Source organism: Drosophila sulfurigaster, chromosome 2L (assembly GCF_023558435.1).
Source record: "Drosophila sulfurigaster albostrigata strain 15112-1811.04 chromosome 2L, ASM2355843v2, whole genome shotgun sequence".
In the NCBI taxonomy this organism is placed as follows: domain Eukaryota; kingdom Metazoa; phylum Arthropoda; class Insecta; order Diptera; family Drosophilidae; genus Drosophila; species Drosophila sulfurigaster.
In genome coordinates, this window is record NC_084881.1 from 17,813,648 (window position 1) to 17,836,395 (window position 22,748).

A 22,748-nucleotide genomic window follows, 5' to 3' on the forward strand; every position below is an offset into this window, starting at 1 on the left:
TAGAGATAACTTTATATTTAATATATTTAATGCTTCAAAACATTTTGTTCTGTGTCGAATTTCTGTTCACTGCATTCAAAGATCCTAATTTAAAATTAAATTTCTTGTCTTATTTTGTGAAACTATAAAAAATTCTTCATTCTCTCCCTGAAAGTCAAAATAATTTGTTAATTTATTGGATAATTCATTTAATAATAATGTTCGTGCTTTATTTATTGATACCATAAAAAATGACTTCAACCTCTCCCTAATGGTCAGAGTAATTTGTTAAATTGTTGGATAATTTGAAAGGAATTTCCTTTTTGAACTGTGCATTTAAATTTATTTTGAGTCAACTAAGCTGATCTCATCTAAAGCACTCCCCAAATACTCCGAGTAATTTAAAGTTGTCTCCTTTAACTATTTATAACTGCGACATATTCTTCAATTTATTGTGCAATAAATTAGTTGCAGCAGAACTATCCATTTCAACTCTATATATAGCTGAGAATACTTTATACAACGACTTTTCGTTCTCAATCGTTTTGTATAATTGTCTCTCTAATTTGTGGCTTCAATCATTTGATAATTATCATTGTCTGTGTCTCTGGTATTTGACTTAACAATGCGCTGGCATACTATTTATAGACCAATGGAGCCATTGTCCACATGCTGTTTATAATAGAGAGAGAACAGATCAAAAAATTGGATTCATATTGATTTCAGAATTATTGTGGCAAATGCATGTGGAAGGTTGCAAATTATTTGGTAAGTTTTTAGGCAATTAAATGCGAGTTGTCCTAACAGGCTTTGTGGAAAAATGGGTATTCAAATATTTGGTTGTCATGACAAGTAATTACGCTATCAAGTACAAAGCACAATCAAAGCAAAAGATGAAGGCGAGTTGAGAGCATGTTTTTGGTTGGCTGGTTGCCTGGTCAACACACACACACACACACACATTCACTCTTTAGACATTTCGGTCATTGTGTTTTGTTAGTTATTTCAAGCGTGGCTCAATAAGCAAATATTGAAGCATTGAAGCAACATGAGCACAAACATGCCCAGCACTTACAACTGAGCAGTCCTTGCAAGTCCTGTCGGCCAATCAATTGTCCCAGCTCAGTTCTTACCTGTTTTGGCAAAAGTGACCAAAATGAGTCTGAACTAAAACTGAGTAGATACAAAATGGTTTGCAACCTCATGAATTGTTCAACTCTTTCTCTTGTGTCTCTTTCGATTCGTTGCACAAATGACTTCAAGTTGAGTTGAGTTGAGTTGAGTTGAGCTCAACTACGGCCTGGATTTTCGCCATTTTCCTTGCGTTTTCCGCGTTGCATTCGCTAATTGTTACACAGACTGGAACAATGCTTGAGTGGGATTGTGGGTTGCCTGCCTGCTTGCTTGTTTGCTTGGGGTTAGCCTGGAGTCGCAACGCGCTGTTCAACTGTCAGTCAATTAACAATTTCCATAAATTCATTCATCCAACTGCAGATTGTCGCATTCTTTCTGTCTCTCTCTCTCTCTCTCTTTCTCTCTGACAATGCAGATTTTCATTCTCATTCGCTTTTCAGTGCCGATTTTCATTAAACTTTTGTATTGTGTTCTTTTGCTTGACACATTCGAGAGGAGAATGAACTTATCAATTATATATAAAATGGCGGATTTTAAGAGCTGTGAGTTGCGAATTTTCACTGAATATTTCACACAGAACATGTGTATTGATTGCTTTAACTGAAGCACTCGAGTTGAAGAAATAAAATCCAAAAATAATAATGAGTGAAAATGGAAACTTGTTTAATTACTCTTCAATTAAAAGGAATTAATTTAAAAAGGGAATATTTCGATAATATATGCAAAAAGTTTGTTGGAAAATATTATTGGAAGATTGGTAAAGAGTTCAAGTTAATTTGCTATTTTCAAATTAAACAGTTTATGTTAAAAGCTTTTTCTTATTAACTATTGTTTGCTCTAAAATATCGAACAAAAGTGAATAATTCAATTTAATTTCTTTGGCATTTTCCTCTTCGCAAAACTCTCAAGTTTTCAAACGTGTTAGAACCCTTTCAAACTCGAATTTTATTATATTAAAAGTTAACAGACTATTCTTTAAACGAATTTGAATTTGCCATCCATGTGTGAAATAAAAAGAGGAAAGAAAATCTTGAAACTCGTTGAACAATTTCCATGCAGAATGCGGAAAATTCATCAGTATTCAAGTGTGTGGCTGCAACTTGAACACTTCAACAAGATGCTTAACAACATGCCCGAAAATCATTATCCTTATCGGTAAGGATGCACAATGGGTGCTCACCGACTCTCAATTGGTAGTCTACTCAAATATCATGCTCAAATATGTAAAGTATATATAGAACTGATTGTTACGGTTGCTGCTCTCTGCAATTTGAGTTAATTTATGTAGCAAATGCACCGAGAAAATACAAACAAATAACATAGAATCTGTTGGGCCACTTGTGTGCGCCAGGACACAAATGCCAGATAAACATAATTCATTTAGTAGACACACACTCACAAAAATGCGACTAAGAAGAGGGGGGACAGCAAAAAACAAACGAGAGAAAGGCAGCTTAAAACACTTAACAATGCGTTGCACTTGGCGTAGGCGTTCTGTTGGAGGGTTTTCCTGGGAAGCGAAGGACAAGAAATTTACGACAATATTTTTCATTCATTTAAAATGCTACGCCAATTCACACACCAGAGAGTGAGGGGTGAAAACACAGGCACACACAAAGAGCGCAGAGAGCGCTGCAGTTGGAACACTGAAAGTGAAACCCAAAACGAAACGAAATGGAATGCTGAGCAGGCGCAATAAGAACCAAGAGAGTAAGAGAGAGCGAAATTTGAGTGCGCTCTCAATGCTAGTTTAGGGGTTGGGTTGCTCAGGCGAACGCGTGCCAAAGTCCAGCAGGAAAATGCTCATAACAATTAGAAGCGAGAACTCAGACCCAACTTGGAATTGAAAACCCAACCCAAAGCGAAAACGAAACGAACGAACAAACGCATGATTTGCTGCAGATTGCAGAGCAGAATGTGGCAATGAGGGGGAGGGTAATTGGAGTGCGGGTAGTGTTGGGAGGTGGAGTGGAGTGCTGGGGAGGTTGCCTGCAGCATAGAGAGTGACTGACTGATTGAGTTGCCCACTCGAATGGCGCGTGTTTGTTTTAGAAATTTCGCCAAACGCATTGTTTAGACGAACAAAAAAAATTTATGCAGAGACTGACGGAAAAGAATCCTCATTCTCCCCTTGGCAAAAGGGGAGAGAAAGTGGGGGAAAGAGAGACAGAGAGAGCGAGAGGTTTGGCATTCCGTCACTAATGCAACTCACATAGCTACTGTGATATACGATGTATATAAGAAAGCGAAAAGCGGGAGAAGGGAGAGGGGAGCAGACGGGACTGCTTTTGTTATTGTGTCATGTGAAAAGGGAAAAGGCATGAAAATTTATGCAATGCATGAAAAATGAAAACTTGCACGCATGCAAAACAACAACAGCAACAACAACAACAGCAAACAGGATATACAGGACACAGTTGCTAAAAGGGATCAAAAAGGGGGCGCAACGGAATAGTTGATAATGTAAAGTTATGCAGCAAAAGGGCGTGTGTGTTTGTGTGTGTGTGTGGCAGGTGGCATGTGGCAGGCGGCAGGTGGCTGCTGCCACTCGCAAAACTCAAAGATTGGAAAACCAAAAAAGGAAGAAACTTTTTCTTGTTTTTTTGCTGTCCTTTCAGGCTATTGAGCTGTGTGTTTGTTCCTTGCGGGAGGCACAGCTGCAACTTTTGCTGGCGATAAAAACTTTGCGTTCGTTATTTTTCTTTGTTTTTTCCTGCGGGTAACCACACAACACACGAAAGCTCAGGCAAAAACTAATGCCCAAGCTACTAATATCACTCGCAAAAGTTGCGAGAAGCCTTCGAGGGAAGGGCAAGATAATACGTCATAAAATGCAGCTGTTGCAACATGCAACATGCAGCATGCAACATGCAACAGTATGCGAAACAGCATGGCTAATTTTGATTGCCAGCTATGGAATGCAACACTAAGCATAACTTTTGTGCAAATGGAGAAAGCGAAAAACCAGACTGAAGTGGAATGTGATAAATTATGAAAATGCAAATTGAAGTTACGTGTAAAGCGGAAAGTCTTCGTCCTGCCATCGACTTGCAAATGAATGCTGCTTAAAAACTTAAAACTCTAGCAAAAGAAACCACACCCTAAGTATTCTATGGCGAGGGGGGAGGTGGAAGCTCTTTCAGCTAGATTAACTGTTGCTGCTTTGCTGGCAAAACAACAAACTCAATTAAGCATTAATTAGCATAATTTATATGCATGTGGCTGAATTTGCCAGCAAGGTCTGTTAACACACAATCCTCAAGGTTTACTTCCAAGAAGTCTTCAGTCGTGGTGTGTGTATATGTGTGTGTGTGTGTGGATGCTTTGAGGTTGCCTGGAAAATTCCTGCTTGAAAATGTCTAGAGCTGAAATGTCTGCTTAAGACTAAGTGGATTTAAAAGATACTAAAACAATGTGTACTTATAAATTACCTAAATCCCGGTAATATACTAAAGACATTGTATATTTTGAAATTGCAATTTAATACAAAAGTGTTCGAGTTTTGTAATGAGTTAAGAAATATTTAATATCTCTTTCCTGAATATGTATTTTGTGTTAAAGATTTTTTGATTTAGATATTTTTTAAAGTTCTTCAGGAAGTAATTGTTGGCTGAAAATTTGGTATATATTGTACTATATCGATATACCAAGTATAGTCTTCGGTATATCTTAGAATTTTTAGTATTTTAATTTGGTATATTTTTCTGACTTGTGTTATTTTCTGACTGCTTTTGCGGACACTCTGGTATATATTGCATTTGGTATATTTTAGTATTTTTGGTATTTTAATTTGGTACATATTTTCTGACTTGTATTATTTTCCAATTGTGTTCTGGCTGCTTTCTGGTATATATTGTATTTGGTATATTTTAGTATTTTTAATATTTTAATTCGGTATATTTTCCTCACTTGCTTTAATTTGGATTTTGGAGAACAAAAACTTTTTTTTTTGATGATTTGTTTTCTGAGATGCTAATTATTTTTATAGTACTTGAAATTTATTATTTTGATATATGTATATAAAATCACTTTTCAAGTATAAAGGAAAAAATATATTTTAGTATGAATAAAACTACTCGAACTTCACTAATAAATTAGTAAGTATTTTCAACATTTATTTGTAAAGTTTCTACTCCACATACTATCTTTATGTTTATGCTATTTATTTAAACATTTGATAGTTGAGAGCAAATGCTGCACACATCAAATGTGTCTCTCTATCTCGGAAAACTTTAGTTTATTTGATCTGTGCTGTGTGTTAGTTTTCGGTCCATTTCAAATTCATATTCTGATGAATTTCCAAACTGTGTCTGTGTAAATTATTAAGCACATGTTTGGACTAGAACTCAACTCAAGCAGAGTTTCAACAACAACAACAACAGCAAGTAGAAGAGACATGAGGGTAAATATCATTTATGGCATATTTCATGCTGATGTTTTGCTTAGTTCTCTGGTTCTGGTTCAGCAGCCGTTGCCACAGCCCCGACCTCGAATACATACAAGAAAGAGACAGCTAAGAGGGGGGGAGAGAAAGAGAGAGATAGGGAGATAGAGTGAGATTGAGAGGGAGGAGCGCAGCATGATGCGATGCTCTTCTGGGCTTCAAAGTGTTTTGGCCTAAATTTTGAAGAGCTACAGCAACGAAATGCTGAAGAAATCGCGTTGCAAAAGTTTCGCGACATAAATTTTCTATATGGTAAACGAAGAGGGGAGCAGGGAGAGAGGGCGTGAAGTGGGGAGTGAGGAGGGAAGCTGCGAGTTTTTCAATGTGACAGTTGAGCATGGTGAATATTTAGCAAGTTTTAGTTTACGCTACATAAAATGTATTGTACGCACACACACAAGCTGTCTCTCTCTCTCTCTCTTTCTTGCACCCTTAAGTATGAGTGTGTGTGCGTAACCTTTCAAGGCAGCCACACACACACACATGTTTGCAAAAACAATGGCCGAAATACACAAGAACAACAAGTGTGTCACACAGCTGCTGTTGCTGTTGCTCGGATTTAGCTTGGCGATTGAGTTTTACCTTTTGACAGGCTTGTCACACATACAAATACGTACACACACATATACACACACACACTCACACACATCTAGTCTGTGTAGGTTATGTGCGCGCAATCTTAACCCAAATTAAAAATGCAAATCGCTTTTTTGGCCAAAAACGTTTTGACACTCAATTTGATTGTTAACGATTCTTGGTTATGCGTACGTGTGTGCGTGCTTGTATATATGTGTGTGTGTGTGCGTTGCGGTTGTTGTCATAATTCTAATTGGAATTGCATTTAAATTTGTTTGTCATGCGGTTTCACTGACACACATTCCGAGGCTACACTTCAAATGGGCAGTTAAACAGATAAGCAAACATTGTTTAGAAAGCGCATTCTCATTTGCCAATTTGCACAATAAATAAATTGTATTCTTCCACTTGTCAAATCTATTATGCAAATCGATGGCTATAAATAAATGGCAACAAAATTTGCGAGACACGAAAATGGCATCAAGTTCTCTCGTCAAATAAAATTACTCAAGTCTGTTTGCAGACTTCTTTTGTTTTTCTTTTTGTATACCAAATTTATTTTTGTTTTTGTATTTGAATACAGATTTCGTATTGTTTTGACAAACATGAGCCAGAAATGTTTCATCTCTGCATCCGAAACAAGAGCAAATAAATGCCATCAAATGATAGCTTTAAAATGTTCTCACTAATCTTTTCATGCGCTGCAAAGTATGCAACATAAAATATCAATTCAATTGCTCTCTTTTTCGGCTTGCTGTGTTCAGTTTTGTCTATTGCAAATCTGCCACAAACAACAAACTACCTCATGCTGTGCATAAAACTGTTGCAAGCCACTTACAAAAAATCTAGCAACAAATTTTTAATCCAATTTGTTTAGAAATAGAAAAATGTTTATTCGAAATTGAAAGCGCTTTAAACAAAGTTCGAGTTGGTTTTTGGATTACGTTTTGTTGACCAGAAATTGAGCTTAAAAATACAGTGCCAAATAGTACTATAGAAATCACTTGAAACTATCAATTTGAAAGTAATAAAATTCAATTGATAGGAGATGAAAAAACTGAACTGAACTCTTATTTTTTAGAATATTTTTAAATGCATAAAATCAACTTTTTTATGGCTTACTCTTTGACAACTCATCACTTGACTGATTTGACGTGAATAACCTCAATAAAATGTTACATTACACTAAAAAAAGAAAGGCTATTCAAATTAGTTGAAGCAAAAAAGCAGCTTGCGAAATTTTGTTTGATTTATGCGAAAATTATCGACAAAAGTTCGCTTAAAGTCTACTTGAATTTTATGAACTTTTGTCGTCGTCACAACCAACCGGCCATTATGAATTATAATAAGCTGATGTTTGCCATGAAAGCAATAGCAACAAAAAGTGTTGACAACAATGGCCAACAAAACTGTTGACAGCCGAAAAAGACAGCCAAGAAAAAAAGTCAAAGCTCAGCAAATTTTACGCTCTGTTGATTTTTGTCTATTCGCCCAACAACAACGACAAAAGTGATTCAAGTTTTTGCTATATAAAGTATTTATCTACACATAAGTTAATGTTGCTATTGCTGTTTGCTGTTTGCTGTTGCTGTTTCTGGCCAAGGGTTGCTTGTCTGTAGACGACTTCGTGTTATTATTACATTTGTCGTTTAGTTTTGCTCTCGCTTCTGCATTGCGTTTCCTGTTTTGACTGCACAAAATTGTGTGTTGCCATTATTTACGAGTATTTTCTCGTTTTCGTTCTTGGCCATTTTGTGTGTGTGTGTATGTGTGTTATTTGCCATTGCACATTCGTCGGCCATTTTGGCCAAACTCGAATGCTACTTCTGTATTTTTGTCATCTCTATTTTTCATGTTTCGGAGGCAGCTGCTTCATCCGACGGCTGCCATGGCAACCAAACACACACAGAGAGTAAAGGGCGCCATTTTGTTGCCAACTGCGTGTTTCAGTGTTTATGTGTGTGTCTGTGTGTGTGTGTGACTTTTGTGTCTGCGTTGCCTTTAGGCTTTATTTGAGCTCGTTCTCTCTCTGCGTCCAAAAAGTGTCTGGTCCGATTATTCTGCGGTTGCAACTTCGTTTTGTGGCTTTTCAAAATGCCGTTGACAGTTTTTTTGCTGTCTGGTTTATTAAGCCATTGTTGTTGTTGTTGCCGTTTGTCATACAACGCATTTCGGATTTTAAAAATATTTTCGCAACATTCTGTGTAGTTTTGCATAATGAATTACGGCATGTGTCGAATGCTAATTGATCGATGCCCAAATGTTTATTCTACTTTATAATTAGTTTTACATGTCGAAAGTTCAATTACAATTTGGTTTGTTAATTTCTGTGTGTCGATGAATTAAACATGTAAATGCCGCAGCATTGAATTTGTATACAAAAATTAGCATTTGTTGTGGCAAATTTTGTGAAGCCAAATCCAAAAAAAATGGCATTTTTAAAAACAATGTAAAAATTATTAAAATTTACAAAAATTAATAATATTTAATATTTTAATGAATTGTATTTGTGCACAAATATAAATAATTTAAATTTTGGCTGCTACATTTAAAAATTTAATTCAAAATAAAAATTAAAAAAAAAATTAATAAAAATAAAAAATAAAATAATACCCTAAAAAAAAATTATAAATTGATTAAACTTAATAAAAAAAATAAAAAAATAAAAAATAAAATAAAACATTAAACAAATAAATTATAAATTGACTAAACTTAATAAAAAAATAAATAAAAATAATAAAAATTAAAATATAAAAAAATAAAATAAAAAAAAATAAAATAAAAAATATAAATGAAATAAAATATCAATAAAATATAATAATTTTTCAAAATTGTTTTTAATTATATTAAATTTTAATAATAATTACATAATTAAATTAATTTAAATATTAATTACATTCATTCTTAAATATTTTTATGAACTCGCTTTAAAATGTTTTAATATTTTATATACAAATTACTTCAAACAAAACTAAACCAGCATTGACAGTTTTTCCCTTGTTGTATGCAAATGAAATTCACATTCTAAAACGCTGTCAAAATGCCAATCAAACAGTCAATCAATCAATCAGTCAAGCAGCCAAACAAGCCGGCGAAATCAGCTCCAATTTTCAATTGCCATTTTTGATAAATGGCACTGACCACGCCTTCATTGGAAAAATCAATAATGCTGGAAAATAAACCAAAAAAAGAGAAAAAATTTGTTAGGCAAAGTTTCGCGTTGTCGTCGTTGTCGGTTGCAACTTTCCTAAGTTAGAGTTAGATCCTTGCAGGGAAGCAAGGATGTCGTTGCGCTGTTGCCATTTGTTTTGCCTTCGCTCGCACATCCGTTTTGGCAAACGCCGCAGTAATAATTCATGGCACAAATTGCGTTTATTACAATAAAACCGTAACAGGCAAAGGCAAACACACGGACAGAGCAGACGAACAGAACAAAATCCCGAGGCCGCTGCCATGCGAATAGCCAAAGGCCAGTCGACGCTTTCGCCATGTTGATTTGCATTGCAAAAGGAGAAAAAAAAAAAGAAAAAGAAAGAGTTGTATTCCGACTTGCGGCAGTTATTTATCACAGTGTGGAAATTGTTACACTGTGATTTGTGTGTGTATGCGTGTGTGAGTGTGGGCGTCGTTTGTTAGCCAACACGTCATGGTCTAATTAGCAGCGCACGCCAACGAGCCAAATGAACTTATCACCACCATCAGCAGCATACACACTGACTGCGAAAAGTTAACCAACGCCTGCTTGGCGTCTTTACACTTGATTTGAGCTGCTGCAACAGCAATAAATATGTGCGTGGCTCTTGTGCCACTTGATCCATGAAATTTCACATGTCAATGAATTTGATTTTGATTTTGAATATGATTTGAATTTGATTTGTGGCATACGCGTGATCAAATTAGTGGCATGCAAATGCCTCTGTGTTACACTTGGCCTCATTTTTCGGCACTCAACTAAAAATATATATTTTCTAGCATTTATCGATCCTTTAGCTCGTTCAGAAATACGCATTAAGAACACACAAAAAGAACGCAAATATTGCATGAGAATTCAATTACAAATTGTAATTAATTTTTATAATGTGTCAATACTATATTTTTATGTTCGATTAATGTCTGTAAATAAGTGTGGATCGAAAAATGCAATTTAAATGTTCATTAATTAAAAGTAAAATGTATTTTATGTTGAAAGAAATCGTTTTATTTGCTCAATGTAATGAGCAAAGCTTTGTTTGTTCTTTAAACAAGTACGAAAAGTACAGTCAAGTGTACTCATTATGAATAAGAGCAAAACAGTGTGGTATTATTTTTAAAATATACTGAATAATATAGCACAAAAATACTAAAATATACCATTGGCTATATTTAGTATATTGATATAGTAATAAATATAAAATATAGCAAAGTGTAGCTAATATACTAGAGTGTCAAGTATTCGAAATATACCATAGAGTATTAAAATATACCATATTGTCAACCAAAGCAGCTAAGACATAATTGCAGACACAATTTATTGGTGTTTATACGATCAGACTGTCAGTCGAGCGGACATTGCTTTATTGTCTCGGCAGTTAACGCTGATCAAGAATATATATACTTTATAGGGTCGGAGATGCTTTCTTCTGCCTGTTCCGTACATTTCCTGCCGACGCAAAGTTATAATATTCTTCTCCTCTATCCGTAGCGGATATTTAAATTGTATAGCTTAATTTCCTTTTTATTCCCAATTACATCAAATTCTTTACAAAAGTCAATTTAATGAATTCTAATTATTGTCACATATCCGTAATCACATCAAGTGAAAATTAAAGCTCAAATTGTTCGCTTTTATGGCTCAATCATTGAATTAATTATTTGTGAATATGCTAAAATATGCTGACAACTTTGATAATTACAGCTGAGCTGTGGCATTATACGTCGGATAGGATATTAAATGCGAACATTTAAGCTCTTAATCAGTAAACATTTACACAAAGTTTTTTTTTATCGAGCTGAACAGAAAAAGTCACAGCGCGATATTTAGCAAAAAAGTTTTTGTAATCGTTTTGTCTATTTAGTTAATATTTATTGCCGTGTGGTCAAATGGTGAAATGAAAATAAAAACACGGCAATACTTTTTACGAGTGTTGCGCAAAGAACATAACATAGAACTGAACTGAACCGAGCCGAGGAACACAGAGGACACAAATCAAACAGCAGGTGGGCAATTCAACTGCAAGGCTGACCGAGACCAAGACCCAGACCGAAACGAGAACGGGAACGAGAACCCGAACCAGTTTGCCATTTTGTTTTCACAACGCAAATACAAATTGTTCGAGAGGTTTTTATGGCCAAAAAAACAAAGCGAAAAAAAAGTTTTGCACCCACCAAAAAAATGGCCAGAGCTTTGGTTAAAATTTGTATTTGCAGCGCCAACATGCTGTGTGCTCTCCACTTTCTCTCACTCTCTGGCCAATCTCACTTTGCACATGCAGCGTTTGCTCACATTGGGAATTGCATCTACCCCTCACCTTGCTTCCCTGGTGACTCAAACCACTCGACGATGCGGTGCTGTGTGTGTTGAATGCCATGCGGAAAGCGCAATGGGGGATATTCAACGTTTACTCATTAAAATGCAAAATGTTCGCGCTTTTGGAGCTGCTGTGCATTTGCCTGCTCCATCACAAAACAACAACGAACAGCTGCAGTAACAACAACCAAAAACCAAAAAAAAAACTCTGATAGTGTTTGGGGTCCTTTAATGACAACATGCCAACTGGTCGAAGCGTGTAAATTGCTGCACCATTGTGTGGTTTTAACTTTATTGAATGGAAAGTGCGTGTCAGCAGCAGCAGCAACAACAACAACAACAACACGAACAACCGAAACAACAAGCATCATTTACATGGCTTAATGTGCCAAATGAGGCATTTCTTGTACTGTGTTGTGTGTTAAACATTTTCAACATTTCCCCAAAATATTTACGCTCTTAATTTACACAATCTTTACGCCTATTGTGCGTAGAGGCGTGGCAGAGAGTGAATTTTTGGTTTTTTTTTGTGGTCTTTTCTCTTTGTATGCGCAACATGCGAGACTTAAATCAGCATCAACAGCAGAAGCAGCCAAGAAAACCACTTGAAATAGACAAGCACGTTCTACAAATTTTCATAGCATACATTTCAGGGCTTACGAAATGATTACCAAGTGGGAGAAGAGAAAAGAAAAGAGAGAGTGAATGCGAGACCCAGCTAGGGGCTGCATTTCTTGTATATATCCTTATGACTACTTATTGCGATTATTATTGGAAAGCTGATGGCATAAAAATGCATATTAAATGCGACATTAACAATAATTCTTTGCGCGTTCTTCCTTGGGGGTGAGATTTTTGTGTAGCGTTTGCTCAAGTGGCAAACGCATAAAGTTCAGAGACTGATTTATGGGACAGCGAGAGCGCTTGTGAAAAAGTAATTGATACATACTCACATATACGAGATTGAGCTATGAATATGATGCTGCAGTCTGCGATATAATGAAGTGCTTCTTGGCGACAGCTTGAAGGGTGATTGTGTGTTTGCTCATGAGTTGGCAAAATTAATTTCATAAAATTGTATTCAACGAAGGCAAAGAATTATTCTATATTACTTTATATAATATAATCTATTAATGACTAACAAATTATGCTGACAAATTGGAATTAGTTAAATTCTTTACTGAGCAAATATTTGCAGCCCAATCTATCACGACTTATTCTTTGTTATTTTACAAAACATAATTAAAAAATAGAATACTCTACTCTGTTCAGTCTAAACTATCAACACTTGTTTTACATTAATTTATGAAACATATTAAACATGTTAAACTACACAAATTGAAACTAGTTAAATTCTCTGCTTAATAAATATTTGCAGACTAAACTTGAATTATATTTTGCGCAGTCTTTTGGTGCATAAATCACATTTAAACAAACAGCTAATACAAGTGTACACTTGACTAGCTTTGGCTGGCCATTAATTAAGTGCAATTCAAGAGTCAATTCACAGTCTCAGTATGGCAGCAGCAATTCAGCAATTTCGCAATGTTTATCAGAGACTTTTCCAGTTCAATGCGTTTTCCAGGGTCATACAAACAGAAAATTTATGAACTTTTAACTTTTTGAACTGAACAACTTAAAGCAACTCGTTTGATGCCATTTGCCAAAGTGCTGTTTGCTCTCTCTCTCTCTTAAGCATTTTTCTAGCTTTAGCTCCACATAAAGCACTGGCTCATCAATCAGAAAGCAAAAGGAAAAAAAAAAATGGGGAAATGAAAAACGAAACTAATGTGCCTTGGCAATGCCAGGGGCTTTAATGACTGAAGACTGTCAGTCGAGAGTCGAGTGTCGAGAGTGGTAAACGCAGGTTGACTCATCTGCCGCTGCCTTCGGTTTGATTGGTATGCAAGGTGCCCGCCAGCTTTTCCTGTTCTGTTCTGTCCTGTCCCCCATCTAGTCGAGTCACCTCTCTCTCTCTCTCTGTGTTTGGCACTAAAATTGCAATCAAGTCATAGCAGTTGCTGCTGCTTCGACTGCTGCTACTGCTGCTGTTGCTGCACACAATCGCCATCAAACTCAATCAGGCTCATGGCTGATGGCAGGATAACAGCCAAACGCAAGCCAGATAAAGCACTAGGCTCCCTCCCAAGAATCCAGAGGCTGTGGAAGCGACTGCGACTACGTCTAGTTCCACCTTCTGCGTGCTGAAAATTTCATTAATTTTCGCTTAATGTCTGCCATGTGCGCAATTTCACTTCGCATCGAGCCCAGAGCCCAGCAGCTGTTTTTCTCCTCGCCGCATTTATGCAAACTTGGTCCAATCGCCGAGGCAGTCAGGTAGCTTTGAATCAGGCTTTATTATGACACTTTAAACAGCGTTAAAGCCTTTACAAACTGCCTTCTTTTTAATGGCACACATCTAATCACAGTTAAAGCAGGATGAAGCTGAAATGCAGATTAAGTAAAGAAAAAATAAATAAGTACTGATTGTTAGAGTTGAAATAGTTCGAGAGTAAGTTATAAAACTACAACTTTAAAGTTAAAATAAATAAATAAATACACACAAACATAAACATGAACATATTACATACATATGTTACATAATAGACATTTATTCTTCATTGGTTGTCATCAGAATAATTTAGGATTAAATGAATAATATGTCAACTTATTATTAAAAGAGATTAAATAAATAATATACCAAAGTATTTTTTGCTCATTTTTATATTTATAATTTTAAAATGAATTAAGTGAAATATATTTTGAAATTGAACATGTTTAAGAAATAATTTCTAAATTAATTAGCTTGTTAGGCAACTTACTTTGCGCTCTCCACATATGTACATCACATATAATAGTCTTTGCTATTGCATATAGATTCCTATATTGGTCTAGAAGCTGCAAAGTCTATTTACTTTCTCAATTGCCATTTAGAGCATATTAACTTTGTAGCATTTTCACTCACACCAAAGTTCGCTACAGCGACTATTTGCTATCTGCTCTCTGTGTTGTCCTGCACTTGCCCTGACACAGCTAATGGCCTTATGGCCTTGTTTTTGGTGGGGGGTGATGATGAAGAAGAAGAAGAAGAAGAAGCGAGAAGGCTTCTAGAGTTTTCTGCGTAAATTTTAATTGAGTCTTCGCTCGGTTGAGCAACTAAGAGTTGTTGCCGCGCAGTGTGCTAATTAATTTATTAATGTTGGCAATTTTTGCTGCTATTTTTCTTTTTCTCAATTACGATTTTTTTTTTATTTGGTTTTGCGTTTTTTTTCTTTCTTCATTCTACTGAAATTGGCAATTAAATAGACGGGCCAAGCTTATGGTTTATGTCTGGGGTCTAGGCTTGGAGGTGGTTGCCGTCAATGTGGCAACATCAGCGGCTAAAGAGCTGCTCAAAATGCTCAAGCGCGTTGAACGTTTTAAATTGCGAGCTTTATTTGTCAGAGCAGAGAGTGGAAGAGGCGAACCAGCGATAAAGAGAGGCAGAGAAATGTGACACCTACTAAAGTAAAAGTCTTTATGGCAGCAACAGCAACAGCGGCAGCATCGACGGCAGCAACCATAATATTATCTTTATCTGAAACTGCCAATTTGCTGCTGCCTTGACATGCGGAAAGGCGTGGCAAGGGAGATAAGCAGACGCAGCCAAACGACACGTCTCCATCTGCGTTCACGTTGGATGTTGCAACACACAGAGACTCCGTTTTTGTGCCTGAGCTGTCGCATAATTTTGCATTCATTCAGCGAAGCGAAGCAGCCGCTGCTGATGCTGCTGCTGCTGCTGCTGCCTTGGGGCAACAAGCGCTACCTTTTCGCTAGGTGTTAACTCATTTGCGTTGCAGTTAAGTGACTCAATAAACGGCAACTCAAACTGAGGACTGCACGCTGTGTTACACACAACACATACACACACAGATACTCACACATATATACATACATTCATATATTTATATAGTTGTCGCAATTTGAGCCTGAGTTACATGCCAGCTTATGCCGGATATATGTGGCATGTGGCATGCGGCATGCGGCATGTGGAAGCTGCTGATTTGCAATGACAAATTTTTAATGCTGTCAAATGTTTTCATTAGTCCAGACAGCCAGTTTAAACCTGTTTCACAACTCGGGCCTAAATGATCTAGTCGACAAATGCGGCCAAAATGAGGTGTGAAATATTGCCCATTTGTTTTGTTATTCCACTGAATTAGGCATAAATATTTAAATATTTGTGAAAGTAAATTAAACATGTATTTTATGCGGTTGACTACTAAATTCTAAGATTTGAGAAGCCAAATGGAATTCATTATTGGAATACAATATTATTATGATACATATTTTATGATTTGGTGTTGGGCAGCTTTACAGTTTTATATGTTCAACAAATGAATAAGTTTTGTTGTTCATCACGTATTTTGTTATTCAACTGAATTAATAATTTAATAGTTTTGAAAGTAAATAGAACTTAGCTGCTGTGGTTCAAAATCTAGTATATTAGGTAATGTATGGTATATTTTGAATGTTGTAGTGGACAATCCGGTATATTTTATACTCTATGGTATATTTCGAATGTAGTACAGTGCAATCCGGTATATTTGGTCATCTATGGTATATTTTCACAGTTCGGTATATATTTACAGTTCGGTATGTTATGAATGCGGTACTATATGAATATACCAAATATAACATTCGGTATATGTTAGTATTTTTTGGTATATTTTTAATTAAAAATGGGTAGTGGGTATCTCTGTCGAGCACACTCTACAGAACAGAATATAGAAATATCTTCGAAAGTACGTCAAATATATATTTTATGCTTTTGATAGTAAATTAAAAGTTTAAACGAACTTAAGTTGATTTATTTTTCATACTACTTATTTTTTTATTCATATTTCATTCAATAGTGTTGTTGATTTTTATTTGTTTTACAAATTATTAAGTTTTACTCTGCTGGCTCACCTAATATTTGTGGTTTGCGAAGTGAATTAATATATAAATATTTTTAATAGTAAACTTCATTATTACTTTCATCAATATTTCGTTCTGTATTGTTGTTCATTTTCGTTTGTGCTCGAAATTAATAAGTTTTGCTTTGCTATTTCGACAAATATTAGTTCATGAACTAATCAATTATTTGTCGAACTATTTCTGAGAGTTTCGTAAACAAAAATGTGAAAAATAACATTATTGCTCTGCAGTGTACTATTTATTAGACTACAACTTGCTCCCCAGCATAATCTCTGTCAAGATTCGAACAAAGTGGCTGGGCACAAATCCCCCAGTGATTTCACATCTTGCACGCCCTCTTGACTACTTCATCAATAAGTTCAATATTTGACTTTAGCTTTAGCTACGCCACACACGCACAATGCTTTCCTCTTTTTTGTTCTTATTGTTGTTGTTGTTGGCAGCTTCATTAAAGGCATGCCATCAAAAAAATAAAAATAAAAAAAGAAAAAGAAAAAGAAAAAGAAAGGAAAACGAGGGGAGCAAATGAATGCCAAGGAATGAAAACGAGCAGACTGAGCGAGAAAGAAAAGAAAAGGGAAAATATCCATCAAACCCATAACGCAAATATTACGGGGAGCCATAAAATCCGGCAGCAAAACTACCTGCAGTATTGTGCTCTTATTTCCTTGCCCTCGTATTTATCGCTGGCATAAACCGAACCCACAAGGCAATAACCCAAAACAACAACAACAACAACAATGCCAAGAAAAATGAATGAAAATCCAAGGAAATTCATTTGGAACTTTAACCAAAAAAAAAAAACGCAACTGAAATGTCAGAACGAGAGAGTGGAGAGAAAGAAAAGTTTCGACTTGACTGCATTTTAATCAAGCAAAGAGCAAAAAAGAAAATATGAACCACATTGTGGCACCCTTATACTTAATATGACGACGACTTTGCTACCTTGCCACCACGAAGGGGAGCTCAAATGAAGTGTCAATGCTTAGCAAGGGAGAGGATGGGGTAAGGGGAGTGGCATGTGGCATCAATAAAGTCTTTGCAACCATTTCTCGTTTCCTCTATTTCACTATCTTGCAATCACTTTTTTTTGTGCTGTGAGGACAAAGGTTAAGTTGCCGTTAAATTGCGGAAAAGTAACAATCAAATGATGATGACATAAATGTTGCAATTCTACTTCAAGCAACTGCTGGTTGATTCTTCTTATTTTATTGCCGCAATAATTTGTTGCAGACATTACTTTGAATGCAGTCAAATCAAATGGAAAAACTTGAGCAGCTGTTGCATTAATATTCACAGAATTAGCGTGAATTGACGTGACTTTGATGTCAATCGAATATTAAATGTTTTAGGGTGACTACAGAGTTTAAGTTTTTAATCACCTTGGGCATTTGACAATGTGGTTGACCTCTATAGTATATTTTGAATAAATTACTTCCTGGATATAAAATCCTTCGGTATATTTTAGTATTTTTGCAGTTTATTATAAGGTATATTTTAAGAATAATACCGCACAGTTTTCTCTTACTGAAACTTCGATTTTGTTTTTGTCGAATTAGTTTTTTAGTTCCTACTGTCAAAACTTTTCACTTTTATATATTTTTTGATACTAATCTAAAGATTTTTTTATAGCACTCCAATTAGCTATAAACTATTTGTTGAGTTGTCTTGTCTTATTCACACTAAGAATACGGCTTTAAAAGCAAATTCACGTTTTAGGCAGTATTAGCTCATCTGATTGATTAACAATTAAAACGTGAATCTCCACTAATTGAACAGCTACTGGCATTTTATATGCCTTTCAATCATCTCTGCTTATCTTATAGATTTTGCCACAGGCTCAAGCAATTAATGAGCACAGCTTTGTGTCGCATTTTAAATTGTTTGCCTCAAAACAGCTTTAAAAGCAAATCCACTTTAATTGCTTGTTTAACTTGTAGTTTATTATGGTTTAGAAGTGGCTCTGGGGATAGTGTCGTTAAACTGCTTCGCTATTGTATCGCATTTCTTATCAAAAATTACCACATGCATTAAGTGACAGTTGCACGCAGAAAGCATCTCAGACTCTTAAAAAGTCAAAGCCATGCAACATGGGGCAGGCAGACAACAGCATCAGTTTTAATGCTCTGGTTATCACCACCGAGGGACAAGCTTTCACAGCCATTCAAAGCCATTGTCATCATAAGCCAAGTCAAGCTGAGACTGTGTGTGTGTGTGTTGCTGTATTGCAGTTGCTTAGGGGTTAGCATCACGAACTTGCTTGCAACATGCAACACGACAAGAGACGGCAAACCCGGAAAGGCGCCAGTCTTTGTCTTGCATTTACTTTGCACTTCAGCGCGACGTTTTGAGACAACAATGAAACCGAAAGACTCTGCCCAAAAAGAGAGTGTGTTTTTTATTTCGCTGTCTGGTTGATCTCCGTGTTGGGTTACAGAATGAAAGAAAGAAAGAGAAGCGGGAGTAAAGCATGAAAAGAAATCGCAAAAGCCTAAAGCCACGACAGCATCATGGGTAGACAAACAAAGCTGCTTATTGTTTCAATGGATTAAGTGGAAACCAGCCACTGTGGACCACACGGCGGACCACACGAACTCTGTGGACTGATGTGAGACTGAAGTAAAGTGTAAAGTGTGCTGAGCGTAAGATGATGCTGAGCAGAGGCATCAGGCATCAGAGAGTGTGCTGTGGAAGCAGACGCAGCTAAGGCTAAGTCCTTCTCAGACAAGGGCACGAGAGTTTGTCGCTTAGGGTGGCTGCTTGGCTGGCTGCTCTCTCAGCTTCAAGTGGGTGCCAGCTTCAAGTTCCACTTCCACTTCCTCACATAGCACAGCTTCCTCATATTTTTTACGCAGAATATACATATATACTTGTAGAGACTATATGTGTGGAACTTGGCAACGTTTGGCGCGGAAGTTTCGCAATGGGCGGGCACTCAAAAGAAGAAGCAGAAGCTGGCAGGAATAACTCTCATGAGTGTCTTGATACAACGACATCTTTTTCTCTCGTGCATGATGGGGGGTCCTTCCACTTCTACTTCTATTTCTCCTTCTGCTTCTACTTCTGCTTCTGCTGTCTTGAATCTCTGTGCTAAATTGATGCGCATAAAAATTGAATTTGTTAGGGAAAATTGACAACTGAAAGTTGTGTTACGTGCAACGTAAGCGAAATTTATTTATGTTCTACGTTTTATAAATTTATTTTAATGGTCTCGTAATGTGATGTCATCTTGCCAGACCCAACACAACTTTCCTTCTCACTTTTCTGTACGTTTTCTGTGTGTTTGTGTGGGCGGGGAAAAACTGATGATAGTTGGCAGCATGCGAGGGAAAGTAATTTACAAAATACAAAGCAGCTAATAGAGCAACATAAATCAGTTAGATTTCTACATATGTAACACTTTAACTGGAGCTCGAAGTTTGCTTGATAAATGTGCATAAAATAAACTGCAGAGTGCTGAATTATTTTGTTTTTCATATTTTTTCTTGCTCTCGCTTAATACATTCAAAGAATTTTCGCATTCACTTGCCATTTTAACTATGTATTTTATAAAAGGTGAGCTTAAGAACAACAGCTTTTTATCTTCAATTTGCTTAAAGCCTAACGAAAAATATGTTTTTTCTACGGATTTGAGATTCAACTAAATTCATTTATTTTGAACGTGTTGTTTCTTTAAGATTTTTTTAATAAAACCTATGTGTTATTCCTTCACATTTTTTGAATATTCAATTCGTTTTAAATAAATTCTCTTTTATAATTTTAATACATGAATTTATTATGGAACTGCTATTTCTTCTTCTTAACCTTGGATACGGCGTTCGTGAAAATGTTCTATCCGAGACTATCTGGTATATTTTAATACCATGTCGTGTATTTTAAATGTAGTACTATATAAATATACCAAATATAACCTTTGGTATGTTTTAGTATTTTTAATTTGGTATATTTTAATCAATTTAAAAATATACCAAAATATTATACCGAATAAATACTAAAATCACACTATTAATAACGCACTATTTCGCTTTTAATGGGTAAACATATTTTTTAATTTTAATTTTAATTTGTTATGTACTCGTTTTTAAAATACTAAAATACTACAACGTAGACAAATTGTGTCACAGTTTTGCGCAATTTATTTGGCAATATTTCTTGTTAGGCTTTTCCAGCCGGAAACTTCTGAAATATTTGGCATTCGCTCTAATGCGGTACTAATAGTACTACGCTGCCTGAAAAGAGGGAAAAATGAAATCAAATGAAATAAAATGCATGGCTTGTTGCCAAGTCGATTTTAGCATTTAAGCCGTAGCAAATCTTTTGCACTTTTGTTGTTTGGAAGGGTGTGGGGGAAGAGGTAAAAGCAATGGCAAAATGGCTATTTATTTTAGCATTTTGCCTATGCGATTTTAAATTTTTGTCTACCGTTACGTTTCGCTTCGTTTTGCTACCTATGTATGTATGTACATCGTCGTAAGCATTGTCACCACGGAAATCCGCCATGTTGGCTGCTGGCTGCTGTTGCTACTGCTGCTGCTTTGTGGCATGCCTCAATGCACAATGTTGTGCACGCTCGCTCTCTATCTCCCTTTCTTTCTTTCTTTCGCGACGTGGAACGCGACGGGCTTTCATTTATGCATTTCGTGTTATTTAAATTTCAACTTTACCTGAAGCACGCTCGCCACAATAAGCCATAGAATAGCGTTACAAACAATGCCAAAGCTGGCAAATAACAAAAACTTGTGCAAAATTGTAAAGAAAGTTAGCAAGGCGTCCTCAAGAGAGTGAGAGAGAGTAAGTGCATTCTTCTCTCTCTCTCTTTCTCTCTGTCTTTGGGGGTTGCCTGCCAAAGTTTGTTGCATTTTTGTGCAATCTGTTGAACAGCTGCAAAGTATATATACATGTATATTTATATATATATATATGTATATATATAATTTTGGCAGTCCTTGGCTCAGACTCTTTGTCTTTCGCGTGATATTTGCTTAAAGGCGGTGGCTTGAAACAGAGCGAAAAGTAAGTGGGGGTGTGGGGGTATGCTTGTGCAGCCTGTTTACAATTCACTTTGCTGCACTTGAGAAATTACACATGCTTCTCTCCTCATCTTATTCCCTCGCCCCGCAATCCACTTGCTGCCCTCATATACATTTTTTTCTCTCTCTTTTTTATTTTTTGCCTTTTATCGCGCTCGAATTTCGTACGCCTTTGTACTTAGTTCATGGTGCACAGAGAGGGGCAAGGGGCAAGTAAATCGTCTGTCTTATTTGTCTACCACTACACTCTAAACACACACACACACACACACAGGGCCACTTCACCCACACAAATACACTCACACACACACACACTTGTGAGCAACACACGCGTCTAATATGCGCCAGAGTCATCATTGGGGTTCCTTTTTGGACCTTTTGTAGGGCTGCCACATTGCTTGTTGTTGTTGTTTGTCGTTTCTGTTGTTGTTGTTGTTGTTACTTTGTTGTTGCTGTTGTTGCTTAGCTTGTGCTGTTTGCGCTAACCAACAGCAACGACAACAACATGATTGGTATTTTCCGCTGCAGACATTTCTCGCAAAAGGTAGCAAAAGGCGACCCCTGCATTATTTTTCTTTTTCTCGCTCCCCTATTTTTTTCTGTTTTTTTTTTTTTTGTATTTATTCTGTTGCTGCCGGGCGGCTGTTTTATTGATTTTCTTCTTCAAGTTTGTTTTTTTCTGTACTTTTTCGCCCATTTTTTTTTAAGAAATTCCAGCGAATTTTAGTTGAACATTTTGCAACCTTTTCAGACATTTAGCGCGTGTATCGAAAACGGTTTCTTTAGTCGGGAAAAAAGATTGCAGACAAGTGAAATGATAGCAGGATTAGTTAATTATTAAGGGTAGAAGCTCTAAATATTAATTTGTTAAAGTTCAAAAAGTTCCAAACAACTTGAATTGCTTGTCAAAAAAGCATAGCATACTTATAAGGGCAGCAAAGAGAAAGAGTAGATAAATAATAATAGAGTATTAAATTTAAAGATATTTTAACTAATATTATAAAATCAATAAATAGAGTATTAAATAAAAGATTTTCTTTATTGAAAATTTTAAAAAAATTTAATTTTTCGTTAAGATATTTGAAGTGTTGTTCATATCATAATTTATTTATTGGAA

The 22,748-nt window shown here is 36.0% G+C and overlaps 1 protein-coding gene across 15 annotated transcripts in view; it reads left to right on the plus strand.

Annotated features, from left to right (window-relative positions):
* LOC133850473 (neural-cadherin) overlaps nucleotides 1-22,748 on the plus strand; it is a 202,105-nt gene that overhangs the window by 74,913 nt on the left and 104,444 nt on the right. The window lies entirely within an intron of this gene.